At 40.9% G+C, this 14,075-nt stretch overlaps 1 protein-coding gene across 1 annotated transcript in view; it reads left to right on the top strand.

Moving 5' to 3' along the window:
- LRRC28 (leucine rich repeat containing 28) overlaps nt 1-14,075 on the top strand; it is a 334,662-nt gene that overhangs the window by 249,046 nt on the left and 71,541 nt on the right. The gene's annotated exons all lie outside the window — the stretch shown is intronic.

Here is a 14,075-nt window from a genome sequence, read left to right as displayed (position 1 = left end):
ACAGAAGAGGGTTTATTGGTCTTGGTTGCAGCTAAGAATACTCATAGGTTCTTAGCTAAGATCTTAGTATAGCCTTATAGTAAACTTCATGATAAACTCAATAGTAAGCCCTACAGTAAAGCCCCATCAGGAGCAGTTTCCCTGCTGCTTTGCACATACTCAAACTGACACTATCAACCTCACAGCTATCCAAGCATTCCACTGCATCACCATGCACTCCAACGTTCCACACAGCACATTCATACTGGCTGAGCAGCAAAGATCGGAGAACCAGGGAAGATGCATAAAACAATATACCAAATATAGCACATACTTCTATTCAACGAATGCAGCTGTTTATAAAAGCATTATTTGCACTTTGTTAATATATCTCTGCTCTTCTGATAGAATCGTAACGCTCAGTGTAAGACCTATGTTTTAAGGACCTAAAGGACATTTATACTACACCGTCTCACAATAATCTGTTTCTGGCTTAGGTTCTGGACTTCATAGGTTTGGTTTTAAGACTCATTCCGAGATTAGTCATCCTAGAAGAGCCAGAATGGCTTCCACCTGCCTTCCTTTAGAAGAACTAGACTAATGAAATTTCGGGGCATATCTTGCACAGGCTCTACAATTACAATGCTTCCTCTCGTTTGCGTGTCACGTGCTTCTTCCATCGATTAATTGTAGGCGAGTTTGTGGTTGCTTGAAAATTATATGGTCCAGCATTGGGCTCCTGGACTACTTTTTGTGGTTTTATCTTCCATGCTTCCATTCTTCTAATCTACCATAATACAGAACACAACATTTTGGCATTTTAGCCCATTTCCATGACAACTGCTTTGATGTGCTAAACAGGCAAGCTTGCTTCCACGTCACAATAACATTTCATGAGCCAAGAGGGTTGGAAGTACAGGAAAAGTAAATAAATGTAATCTGGAAATCTCTACCCCAACTGCCAAGAACTGCAGGAAAGACCTGTCCGAATAATTGTTTTCTAAAAATATTGCTTTTATTATACCCTCTGTACTCCATGTAGCAGTCACTCTCGAAACTATTTTTAAATTGCAACTGGCTCTTGTTGCATAATTCATGTCATTTCATCTAAATTTACCATCGGATGGCAGAAAACTAATCAAAGCAAATAGCTGCAGTGAGTAAGCCAGGAGCTATCGCTGGACCAGTTTATGTGTTCTGAAATTAAACATTGATTCTACATCAGTCTTGGGAGATTTATTTATTCCACCTGGACTTGCTCATGATTCATGGCATGAGGCGAATGTAGGCTGCTACAGTGGAACGTACCAAAAGCATTGACCGGACTCAGGGTATTGGGAATTTTAAATAAAGTATGATTACACGCCACATCAAACAGAATGATAATAAAACTGTGCTACTGGTGTTTTTCAAGCCATGCTCGTGTACCTGACGCCGTCTCTGGTCTAGTGCCTTTCCTTGTTTGCAAAAGGAAAGAACCGTTCTGTCTCTTAGTAGACTTGCAATGCCAAAGGACGTGTTCTGCTGGCAAATATAGAATAAAGTTTAAGGACATGAAATATTTACAAATCCAACAAGTAATCAGCATTCGGTACCGAATGGAAGAACGTTCTACAAGATAGACCCATGATAAAAGTAAAATCAAAAACTTAAACTTACTCCCAGTACTCCGATTTAATAAGACTTGAGGAAGAAGTTACTTTACTTACTCCCAGAACACCGCTTTAAGAAAGGCTTGTGGAGGAAGTTACCTTAGCATACTCTGACCAGTACTTAGTCAATTTATGGCAAGAAAAAGGGTTCCACTGAAAGCTCAACACTGCTGAGAAGGAAGGCTCTATCACTGCTGTCCGTACCGAGTGATATTAGAACATCGAAAAGGAAATACACTGAAGTGGTGCAACTCATACGTGTGTGAAACATAAGTGTCAGGTTTGCTCCGCTTTTATGGGCAGATATGTGGGAAAGGGAATACGTTGCTTTCTGTGGAACTGGGAAACTTATGTTCTAATCCCTTCTTTCCTACGTAATGTGATCATCTACAAAATGCACTTTGTGGTTTTGCCGCTGTAAAAATTGGAAGTGCTTAGAAAGCGGTTATCAGCAGTAAAGGACATGCCATGTACATCATTATAGGCTCCAAGTACAATGGAAAGTACCAAGTTTGTTCAATTGGACAAAAAAGAAGGCTGGTGAAAATGAAAAATCTATATTTATGCTTCAGCTGACCAATCTGTCAACCTGTTTTTTCCAGGGAGATTCATTTGTCGCAAAGTACTGTGGAATACTGTACTTGGGAAGAGGCTAGATTTTTGGGGCAGCCTTTGAATGGGTCCCTTCTTACCAACCTAAACCAACAAATAAGAATTGACTGTGAAACTGATGTCAGATATAATGCAGTATACACTGTGTTGCGTGGACCATCCCTATTGCCCATAGCTTAATAATTGCCACTGATGTTATTGCACTTTAAAATGTCCATTGGTAATCCCTACTTTCATGTTCAACTGGAATTTTACCTGAGCACACCCAACAGATGTCTGTAAATGTCTAGAATACTCTGCTTGGGGTGGAGAAGCACACCTTATTTAAACCTTTTTTCTTTAAACTATTACAAACTTTAACAAAGTGTGCTACAGAGGTGCCACGTTTGTCCTCAACCATGCCTATCCTTTAACCGCATCGCTGCTGCGGCGATTTTTGCGCTGTGCGGCAATTTTAAAATTACCGCGATACATGACGAGCTCAGCTCGTCATCAGCACACGCTACCCGTGGGTGATGACGAGCTGAGCTCGTCATCAGCATCGAAGGGGTTAAAAGCACCTATCTCGAGTGGAAATTCCCTTCGACCTCTGTAAACTGTAGCAAATGTGGTTCCTCACTGGAACACCACTGATTTTTAACACCATTTTTAACACAATTTTTTCTCTATGTTTTCAAATTTTTCTAATTTGAATACATAGAGAAAAAATTGTGTTAAAAATTGTGTGAAAAAATTGTGTTAAAAATCAGTGGTGTTCCAGTGAGGAACCACATTTGCTACAGTGCACAGAGGTCGAAGGGAATTTCCACTCGAGATAGGTGATTGTAAATGTCTAGAACACATCTATAGCTTATTGAGAAAACCTGTATTTGAATGCAACCTATACTGATGTCCTGGTGCTGGGAGGCAAAATGCAAGAAAAATTCCTCCTATTCAGATGGCATGCTAGTCTTTTTAACTCCTTTATGCCACAGATCAACCAAAGTCTTGGTCGGTGCCTTTAACGTCCAGCTGTAAAACATAAATAGGCTCTCCCATTCCTTCAAACTCTATCAAGCAAAGCTACTTAGGCCCTGTTGGAAAAAACAGGCTGTATTTTGGCAGTAATGATGCAATTCTAAGTACTGCACACCATTCCCAAGCCTTTCTGTACAAAAGGCCTGGTCTACTTACAAGAAATAAAACACGGCTGCCTCGCAGCCAGGAATCTACAATAAAAAAGCAGCAAAAACAAGGTGACTGATCCTTTGGAGTTCTGAGCCCCAGGCTATGGAGTGCTTGGAAAGCTATTTGAAAAAAGAGAGAGGGACCCAAAAAACCACAGGGGTAGGGTACCAGAAGACTAACGTCAAGAAAAGCTCCCCTTGGAAACCGTTGTCACAACTGAATCATACAACCTCACTCAACAACCTTCTAGGCATATTTAACTCACTCGCAGTTACCCATACTGTGAACCAAGGAAACCAATCAGTGCAAAATGAATTATAAAAAAGTTGCTTACAATTTATTACAAATATTATACACTTAGCAACTATACAGCTTAGAAATACATTGTGCAATATACCAAAAAAGTTAAAATACCATAAAAACAATTCTTAGTACATCTTCTAAAAAAGTGGGACAAAAACACAGCAAGAAAAATTATTTCAGATTAGGAAACTCCACGGTAATTAGACATATAAATAGACAGTTTATATGCAGCAAGCTTTAGGCAAAACAGGTTCTTGCTAGATTGTCAAAAAGCAATTATTTGCATATGTCATTTATCCGTGATAGTTCCCAAACAACTAGAACATTGATGCGTTTCGGTGGGTCCAATGAAAATAGCTGCCCACCTTCATCAGGAAAAACTACTTCTTCCCATTTCATATATCAAAGTTCTCATGTGTTCACGTTTAATCCATTGGATATTCTTAGATAAAAACGGTATTGTAAAAAATATAAGTAACCTGCCGCCACTCACAGCTTTCAGTGTTTCTGAAGCTAATGTAGTGGCGAACGAGTTTCTTCTTCGTAATTAAAATAAGCCGCAATTCCTTCCTCGTACCGCTCAATACAGCAAGGGAGACGATGCAACCAATCTTAAAGGGGCGGAAAAATTGAAAACCCACAGGAGATTTCTTTCTCACAGTTTAAAGTATTGAATTCTCGCTCCTGAAGCGTTACAAGGGAGTCGCTCACCGGGATATCGTATAGTAGATTCTACGCAGGGAGTCTTACACAGGGTGGAATTCCTCCGTAAGCTTGGAAAGCTGAACATCAGCTCAGGACTCTCCTGTCTTTGATTGCATATGTCCTTGTTATTTGAATTGTTCAGACTGGTCGTGTGAGAGCCAGCAATAAAGCTAATACTGTCTAAGAATGATCAAATGGAGAACCCACCTCTTTCTGGTACAACATAACTACCCTTAAAGAATGTTCCCAAACATCTTAATTTAAACCTCCATAGTGACTTAAGTTAATTTGTAGTGTACAAAGTGTCGCCTCAGTAAATAGTCCAGCATTAAGTGTGCCACTGCTTCAGATCTTTAACTATCATTGTGTCATGAAAACTCTACTTCCAGGTAAGTAGACCAGTGGCCTATTTTGTTGATTGTGTTGGATTGACCGATGTCCTGTTTATTTGACGAGAGTAAAGCAGTGTCAGATTTCTGAGTACCACTTTCTATATTAGTGACTTTCTTTGTTCATTGTATGTAAATTTATCCCACATGATACCTGGAAATCTGGCATGCCACTGGTAGAAATAGATCTACATTGGACAACCCTGACCTATATGAATGAAACAAAAATCCTGTAGCCCTCGGCAATGCATATGGCTTTAAGATACCACTCAATATCAGTACTAATTCAAGCCTATTAGATAAATATTTTTTGGGAATTTGGTAACGAGAGCGACAAGCTGTAACAATTACTAAACTACTATAAATGTAATTAGTTGTTTAATACATTTGATTGTGTTGATTGCAGGAATCGCAAACCTTATGATTGATAATCCCAATTTTTATACACCTCAGTGCACCAGAAAACTCGAATACTTCACCTCAAATAGAAGCATAATTATTAGCACCAAATAGGAAAATTCAGACATAAGCTTTTGACAGCATTATTTCATTGATTGTGGTATAATTACATGAACATCCTTACACATAAAGGCAAAGTAATATCGAAAAAGTGTATTTCTTTGAACGTAGGTGTACTTTTCACTTTCTTCCGTCGTCGGGCTTTAAAAACAGTTTATATGTATATCCTTAGCTTTTATGTTACATGAACACCCCCTTACCAAAGTGTGTCTAAGATGTTTGCTAGAAATAATTTAGAACCAATTATATACTGGCTGGTTCTTTGTGTAATCGTTATCCTTCATTTTGTGTGGGATGAAAATACTCATTGGGTGCAAAAGGAAGAAATACATTTAGAAAATGAGACAGAATGTATAAGTCTGGGATAAACTGCCTGCTCCCTTAATGTTGTGAATCCCAATCAAGGTAGTATGGTAGTTTGCGGGAAAGCTATTCTGATATGTCTGAATTAAGTGATGAAAATGAAGGTCATACCCAGGGTTCTACGTGGGCTTGGACCCTCCGTGTCTCAGGCCTGGTAGTAATTAAACATTGAAGTGTGTCCCTATCCGGCCCTATATCAGTGTCATTTACATCCAAAAAAAAGTGATTGATTTCCGAACAATGAATGTTAAAAACCTTAAGATAATCCCTGTACGCAATTTAGTTCTTGTTTATTTCCCCATGACTTACTTAATTGTGCATTCTCTAAAAGTGTTAGGTATTTCCAGGATGTTCTTTTTCGGCATTATTTTCAGTGTAGCAGTACACTCTTGTATAGTGCATACTTTGAACTGATCCCGTCTCCAGGTGTTTATAACGGGGCAACAATGAGAGGTCTGGAGTTGAGGCTGTTGGCAGTGCGAATTTCTCTCTCTGACTATCGGTAAATCTGCGCAATTGTGTGTGTAGGAGGTTCTAAGGTTGCCAAAATACTGCTAAGATGAAAGTTGAAGAAAATGCAATGTTTAACTGAGTCTCACAATTTCAGAATTGCAATATTTTCAATGTTAATCATTTACAGGAAAATCATTGATGTTACTGATTTTTCTTAAACAGATAACTTTCCTTGGTAAAGCCACTAGTCCTGACTGGGTTAAGGTGTAAGTCAGCTCTATAGCTGGGGACAATTACAGAAAGCGCAGAGAATCACCACAATACCGCTTGAGTGGCACTCTGTTGGAATCGCAGAAATATGCTCTGATTCCCACACAGAAATGTCCAATGTCATTAAACAAAGTCAATGAATATATGCCCAGTCTGTTTTTAAGTTATCAAATGTAGTTATAGCAATTAGAATTTAAAATTCAAAGTTGGAAAGGTCTTCTGGGCTGAAGGGGAGATTCACTTAATACTTAACTGAGCGTTCATACTCAGTCGGAAACGTTTATTTTTCCATGCTTTTTTGAAATTTGATTTTTTTTTGTACCAATGGAGAACTTTCAAATTGTCAGTTATTTAGCTGTTTTGTGGGTGGTATTGGGTTAGCCTCTGACATTTTGTTTCTACCTTTTTTCTGCAAGATTGTAGAGTTTATGTCAAATAAATTGGTGTGCCTGTATTAGTGGTCTATCTTGTGCTATGGCTGAACCCCTCTCACTTGTAATGTATGTTGAGAAGGCTGGTTTTGGGAGTGGCTTTCTGCATACTTTCTGTGAAGGCTGTGCTGGCTGGCGATTCAGTGATTCCTTATGGACAAAGGACATTTTGTAGGACTATTGAGAAGTTGTTGTGTCAATGTATGTAATGCTCTTGAACATTTTAGAATAAAAGGAAAGGTTCTACAAAAAGGGAATCCCCTGCAGGGATTTGTCTGTACTGTATTTTTGCGGAATCATTTTATATTATACATATCAGGGCTGTATGATTTGAACATGGTGGAGCACAATATGGATACACTATGATGTCTGCAATAACCTGGTAAATCAAAAACTCCTTTGCTGTAGTGGTAAACGGAACTTGCAAACTAATTGTAGAAAATAGTTGAATTTTTACAGGGCGAAACATTTTAAATTGTATTGATTCTGACTGCAGTTTGCTTACAGCAGCATAGATAGAAGGAACAATAGATAGGGTTGTTCATTGGTGAGCCAAGTCCACATTTCGAAGTATTTATTTTCCAAAGATTAGTATAATCTTAGTGTCTTACCGGTTTTATGCACGTCCCCAGAGTACCATAGTGATACATTCCTAATAGATACCATAATGCAATAATAGCAGTTAATGAGATATGGAAACACAAAGGGTACCTGCCATTAACATATGTAGGTGTAAAGGACATGGTCATTGTTGTGTGGTCGATCTGGGATGGAAAAGAGTACAATTTGTGGTGGATTATGTGATGATCAATTTCCCAAACATAATACATATTTTTGAAAAATGTTATGTTGAGTCTCATCCTATTTGAGTTTGAAGTGTATGAATGTTTTGGAGATAGTCTGATGGTAGGAGCTAAATAATTGCAGGTAAAAATATAGCGGTAAGAAATTGTTTCTCCGCTTAGACTGGACAAGACAAGAGGATGTAGCCTTGCGGTTAGAGCTGTCGAACTCGAAGCTGGGGAACCGGGTTCGAGTCTCGGCAACGACGCTCCACATCCTGTGATTCTGGGCAAATCACTTAATCTTCCCATGCCTAACAAAAATGAATGTGTCTTTCTGTAACAAAGCTGGTGCTCATGTAAAGCGCTCTGATACCTGATGTCTCTGGTCTAGTTCGCGCTCAAAAAAAAAAAAAAAAAAAGACTTCCACATTGCCCCAGGTGGAATTGTCGTAGTAGGTTTCACGTTTGGAAGTGGTGGTCAAAGTTGCAGTAAATGGTGGATAGTGACCATAAATTTGGGGAGAGTTGTGGGGAAGGTAGCATACAGTGCTAGGGGGTATTGTGAATGAATACGCTTTCTTGAGAAAAAAAATTCATAGTTTGCAAAGATTGAAAACCAGTAAGTGGGTGCAGAAAAGAGGACTATTGCTCTGTGGTCGTCAGAGGTCCCAAAGTGGGTGGCTCGGTGGAAACAGCAAAGGGCGGGAGAGTATGGTGATTGTGTTGGTAAAATCAGAAATAAAGATTGTCGTTGAGGGTTTACTTATTTGCCTCCCTAATAAAGAGCTTGCATGAATTAAGGGGTTATATTGTATTGTTTTCAAGACCACTCGTGTAAATAGAAAAAGAAAATAGGAGCAGTATCATCTCTGCCGAACTACTTTCTTTTGCTTACTCTGTAGGAATACTTTTTGTTCTAAGTTGACAAATTCTTTCCCAATTTCCTTTTGGAGAATGGGAATGTGGAACAACCATATGGTGGCTCCCTACTTAACCATTTTTTAACCGAATCGAGATTACTTAGTGATATCTAAAGGTTTCACCAAGTATCAATTACTGATAGAAATTGGCTGCTACATAGGTGCAGACCCATAGTAATCCTTTATCAGCCTTTAATGCAATCTATCTGTTATTTCATACCTTGTGTGAACAGCTCCTTTTTATGAGGATTTTCATATAGCCATATTATTTTGTAGCAGCACATAAGTTGGTGACTAGTAACTACTCCTTTGAGTGCAAGGAGGGGCAGAGGACCACAGGCCCCAGGGACTCTTGCGGCTGACGCCACCTATGCCAAAAACAAGGCGCCCTGAAGTACCTACTTCTACAGGTTTGGGATCCCGCTGCACAGGAACAACCATATGGTTGCAGGTCGCATCCAGGCGCGTGCCAAGGCCAAAACTGGGGCCAGTCTGCTCCCGTCCGTGGCTGAGCTGGGCCCACTCTCTGAGCCCTCGGCCATACCACCACCATTTCCAATGAGCATCTTAGGAAGCTGAAGCTGGGTAACTTGAGCCTGCCTTCCTAGAACGAGATCTACTCCTCAGAGGTACTGTTTATGTCTCTTATTTTACAGTTTCAAAGAGTGGATCCACCTCCACTCTGAGTTTGCAGTTGAGTAGATATTTCCTACATTTGGGGTCTGGCTACTAAGAGTTTCGGCGATTGAATATGAGGAGGAAGATGGTGGCTCTGTCTCAACCCCCTTAGCAAAACCAACTACAATAGACTGGATGTTGGAACCAGCTGTCAATGTTATCATTAGTGAAATCGCCCGTACAGAGTAGAGACTTTCTTTGAATCAAAGAGGCCATAGTGCGGACCTACTTAGCCCTCCCCCTTCCATGCTGGACACTTCTGCTCCCCCTTCAAATTGCCCTGTATCTTCGCATGATCATGGTCCAAGTGTAACTTGGGAGGACTTAAACCTATAGAGCCCATTACTGCATTTGCAACAACTAAAAGGGCCGCTTATCAGAAACTGTCAAAGAAGAAAAAACAAGGCAAGGGTATTAAACAATCTGTCAGCCCACATACAACTACATCTAGTACTCCGCAAGGACTTGAGAATACATCAACTGCAATGACTAGCCCAAGACTCTTACTGACATCATCACAGCATGAAAAGTCTTGGCTCCATAATTGTATTAAAGATCTCTTTGTTACTCACTTGGAGCCTTTCTCAGAAAAGTTGTATATAATGTTCAGCAGAGCATTTTCTCCCTTGTCCTCATGTTTGGGTAACATAGAATCTAAACTAGCTTCCTTTATACCTAGTTGTGGTAATTCTTCATCCAAGCCAGGCAGCACTAATTGTATATCCAATGGGCAGGACGCCATATCTAAAAAACTTGTTTTTCACCTGGTGGAATCATGCCCTCCCAACAATGCTCCTCCTGCCTCTTGTATTTCGTTAGCTGGACCGGTCCAATTGAATAACAATCTCCTATCAGTTAGGCAAAATGTAGATCACCCGTTTACCTCAGTCCCTGGCTATCTTCCTGCTGCGAAGGGAGCTGATGGTAAAACCTCTCCAGAGCAGCCCCTTAACCAACTTCTGATTAATGACCTTCCCCCAGATGCCTACCTGTATGTGGCTTTTTTTTTGGGTGTTCCCCCGTTAAGACATGATCTGCATGAATCTTACGAAGAACTCTTCAATAAAACCTTAGAAGCATGTCTCTCGCCCATGCAGGAGACATCCTACACTTAAGGAAATGTGCTTGGATTGTGCCAAACCCTCAGACCAACAAGGAGTTTGCATTTCGGTAAATTTTAGAACCCCATACTTGGTACACTATTTGCATTTTAACATTAGGCGCAGCATTCTACCCAGTAGCTCTATTACCCTGGTCCCACTTGGCCACTTTTATAGACTGCCACCTTTTTTATGGTGCCAGTCATGCAATCTTTCAGGCGCCATGCGACATTGTGCACCAGATGTGTGTACTTCTATTTATTGGTAGCTTGACAAACCGTGTTCATTTCATTTTAATCCCCCATGTTTAGTTAATGCCTCCTCCATTAATGTTTCATCCAATGCAGTGGCTACACGACATATCTCCGTGCTATACCCTTATTTAACAGGTTTGACGCACTTTTTGACTTGGACTGACCTGCGGGTAATACAACTGCTGTCATACTTACTAAAGGTCAGGCTGATATATCACCAGTAATTTCAGCTGTGTCACCTGTCCCACAGCCCGCAACAGTCACCTCTTTAATTTTGTACACCCAGTACAGATCTCTTTCTATATTCATATGCAATGTGGCAGGGTTTAATGGGAAAATTAATAACAATGATTGGCGAGCGTTTGTGTCAAAATTCGACATTATTGCATTACAAGAAAAATGGCTTACCTCCACACAGCACATTGAGGGTTAAGCGTGTTATTCCTGTGATGCCATCTCCAACTCGGGCCGGTCTATGGGAGGGCTGGCCATCTGGGTGAGTCTGAGTCAGGGTCAAGGTATTGCAGGTCAATTCTGGGTTACCTGCATTTTTAGCAATATTAATTCGTATTCCAAAGACAAACATAGTTTTTTATTTGATACATCTTTATGAAAATGATTTTGTTAACGCCACTTGCACACACACTTTATTAGTTTGTTCAATTTTCTGTCAGATATACAAACTAAGACTGAAAATAGATACGCTCAATCATACTTTTTTATTTGTGGTGATTTTAATGCTAAGCTTAGTGGAGGTTCATGGTCCCAGGATACTTGCATAGATGTTTATGTAACCACTCAGGATGCATGGGGGGTCGAACTCCATAAGTACCTTTATTATTATTACATTTATTGAGCGCACAGCTACCCGGAGGTTTCCTGGCGCTTGCCATGGGAACCCGTCCTGGCTTTTCCCTGTGAGTTACCCCCTACAGGGCATCCCCAAGGTGAAAGCCAGGCATCCCGCCGCAGGGGGGCCGTTGTGGAGATTAAGCCAGCTTAATGCCCAGAGTTGCAGAGTGAGAACCCATGATTAGAGCAGGCACCGAAGTGAGAATTATCGAGTCCGTGGACATTTGAGCTCAAGACCCTGCCGCGTCGGGAATTGAACTCTGGTCCCGGGTCTGACCTCAGCTTCCGGGTCTGCCTGCTCTACACCGTGAGCCACACTTCTCCACTGCCTTAATGACTTCAGATTGGTTGATTTAATTTAGACTTTAGGAGACACAAACCGCACAGTCCTGACTTTTAAAGGGCAGGTGAGGGCTTCAATAATCAACTATAAGTTTGTAAATTCCAACTTTACGCCCTGGTTTTAAAAAGGGAAGATCCTAGGACAGAGTGGGGAGATCACACCGCACTTTGCTCCTCTATGTTCTTATCGATTAAGAGACTCAGTCATAATGGTAATTTAATATCCATAACACAACACTCTTCGGATGGCTTAAGACTAGTCTTGCAACTGAAAAAGCACATAGAAGCCCTATCAATCCTTCTCAAAACTGATTTAAGAGTATTTGTTTACTATTTAGCTGACACCAGGCAAGAGATGGTGGTTATGCATTATCATAGGCTACCAGAGATCATTAGAGAGTCTATGCTCAAACCTATCCACCCAAGCAATAAGGACTTCAGATAAGACCGGCTCTAAGGCAAAGCGAAAGCTGAGGAAGGCCTTAAACGCGTGGTCTATGGACAGGAGCGATACCTCCTTGGCACCGAGAGAATATAAATTTGCTCTTTTTAACAGGAAGGGGGAACTTCACAAACGGTACTCGGAGCTGGTAGAAAATGCAGCTTTCAAGAAGGACAGTTAGTCTTTTGGGGATTTAGTGAAATCAATTAAATCTAGAAACTCCCCTGCAAAAAACATTTTAGGCTCAGATTGGGTTACTCATTTCCTTTCCATTTACTTTATTGCGAAAGCTCCTAGTATGCTATTTGATCTAAGTAATAGATTACACAGCTCACCACCTCTGTTAATAACCCTACATAAAGTAGAATTGGCCACCCAACTTAGTAAGAGACGGAAAGCACCAGGCCCAGACTGGATACCTATGGATCTGGGGAAATCCATGCCTAAGATTTGGGGCCTCCTCATTACTAATACATTGAATTCTTGTTTAAATACAAATGTCCCCCCCCTTATTGGGCTACTCCTACGGTCGTACGGATATTTAAAAACGGTGATCGCTTGTCCCAAATGTGGTACTGCCCCATATCACTTATTGAAAGTACAATCAAAATTATCGGCAGTCATATATGACCGTTTAGTAAACTAGGCGGCGGACAAGGATATTTTTTCCCCTTTCCAATTTGGCTTCTGCTCAAACTTAGGCACAAATTAACAGATTTTGAACCTGGCCTCAACAATTTCTAAGTACACCAATGCCAGGCGATCCACCATCTACCTTGTCTTTATGGATCTGTCCACTGATTTTGATTCAGTGGACAGAACCAAGCTGTGGACAGTGCTGCTGGATCAAGGGGTGGACCCCTCACTGATTATTTTTTGATTCTCATTACACTTAGATCTATCGGCTAGAATGTGCTTAAATTCCCACTGCAAGCTTTCTGCTGTTTTCCCCCTGAGGAATGGAGTGCGGCAGGGATGCATATTGGCACCTCTATTATTCATTCTATATATAAATGGACTAGCAGCCCATTTTACTTCCCGCCCCTCAGATACTCCTAGAATAGCAGGCTCTCCAATCCCTGTACTACTGTACGCTGATGATACGGTGCTGTTTGCCCTTACTTCGAATGCACTGAGGCAGCAGGTAGAGCTCTTCGCCTCTTTCATGTCAAACCTGAATCTGAAAACCAATTATACAAAGTGGAACATTATGTCCTGTGGACCAGGGAAATTAAGGCTGAATAAAATCAGCCTCAATGGGCAAGGTCTAATTTCCGTGGACAACATCTGCTACCTAGGTTTAACATTAGAGTCTTGGAACCCCCACCTGGCGCAGGCCAGCCTAAAGCTTTATAGAACCGCAGGGACTATCTCCAGTCTGTCAAAAGCAGACTCTAGAAGGACTGTTCTTCCTCCTTTGAAAGTATATAATTCTCAGTGCATTAGTGCAGCCACTTATGGCACCAGTGTCTGGGGTTTTAACAAATGCGCTGGCCTTCAGTCGAGAAAAAAACGCTTTCTTCGGCGGTTGCTGAGTTTTCCACCTACTTCTTCCAGCTTTATTATACACTCGGAGCAAAATCAGGCCTATATGTCGGACAAAGTATGTGTGGTGCCACTCCTACTGGGGATCACCATTTGGATAAGCCCAGCTGCATAACTGGGTAGGGGTATATACTTGACTGCCTTGCGCCCCAAAAGGCCCTCTATCCCATGGCTAAGTTACATTCGGAACACCTTAGGAACTCTGGGCCTACCTGCCTGGCTCCCTGAACCTATCAATATTCCTAAAACTGCAAAGGTTGAGGTGAAAGCAGCTTGCATACATTGAGCATAGTGAAGACCTAAGAATAAAAACT

This window comes from Lissotriton vulgaris, chromosome 2_1 (genome assembly GCF_964263255.1).
Source record: "Lissotriton vulgaris chromosome 2_1, aLisVul1.2, whole genome shotgun sequence".
NCBI classification, from domain to species: domain Eukaryota; kingdom Metazoa; phylum Chordata; class Amphibia; order Caudata; family Salamandridae; genus Lissotriton; species Lissotriton vulgaris.
Note: the sequence above shows the minus strand (reverse complement) of the source record. Positions and strands in the feature narration are given on the sequence as shown.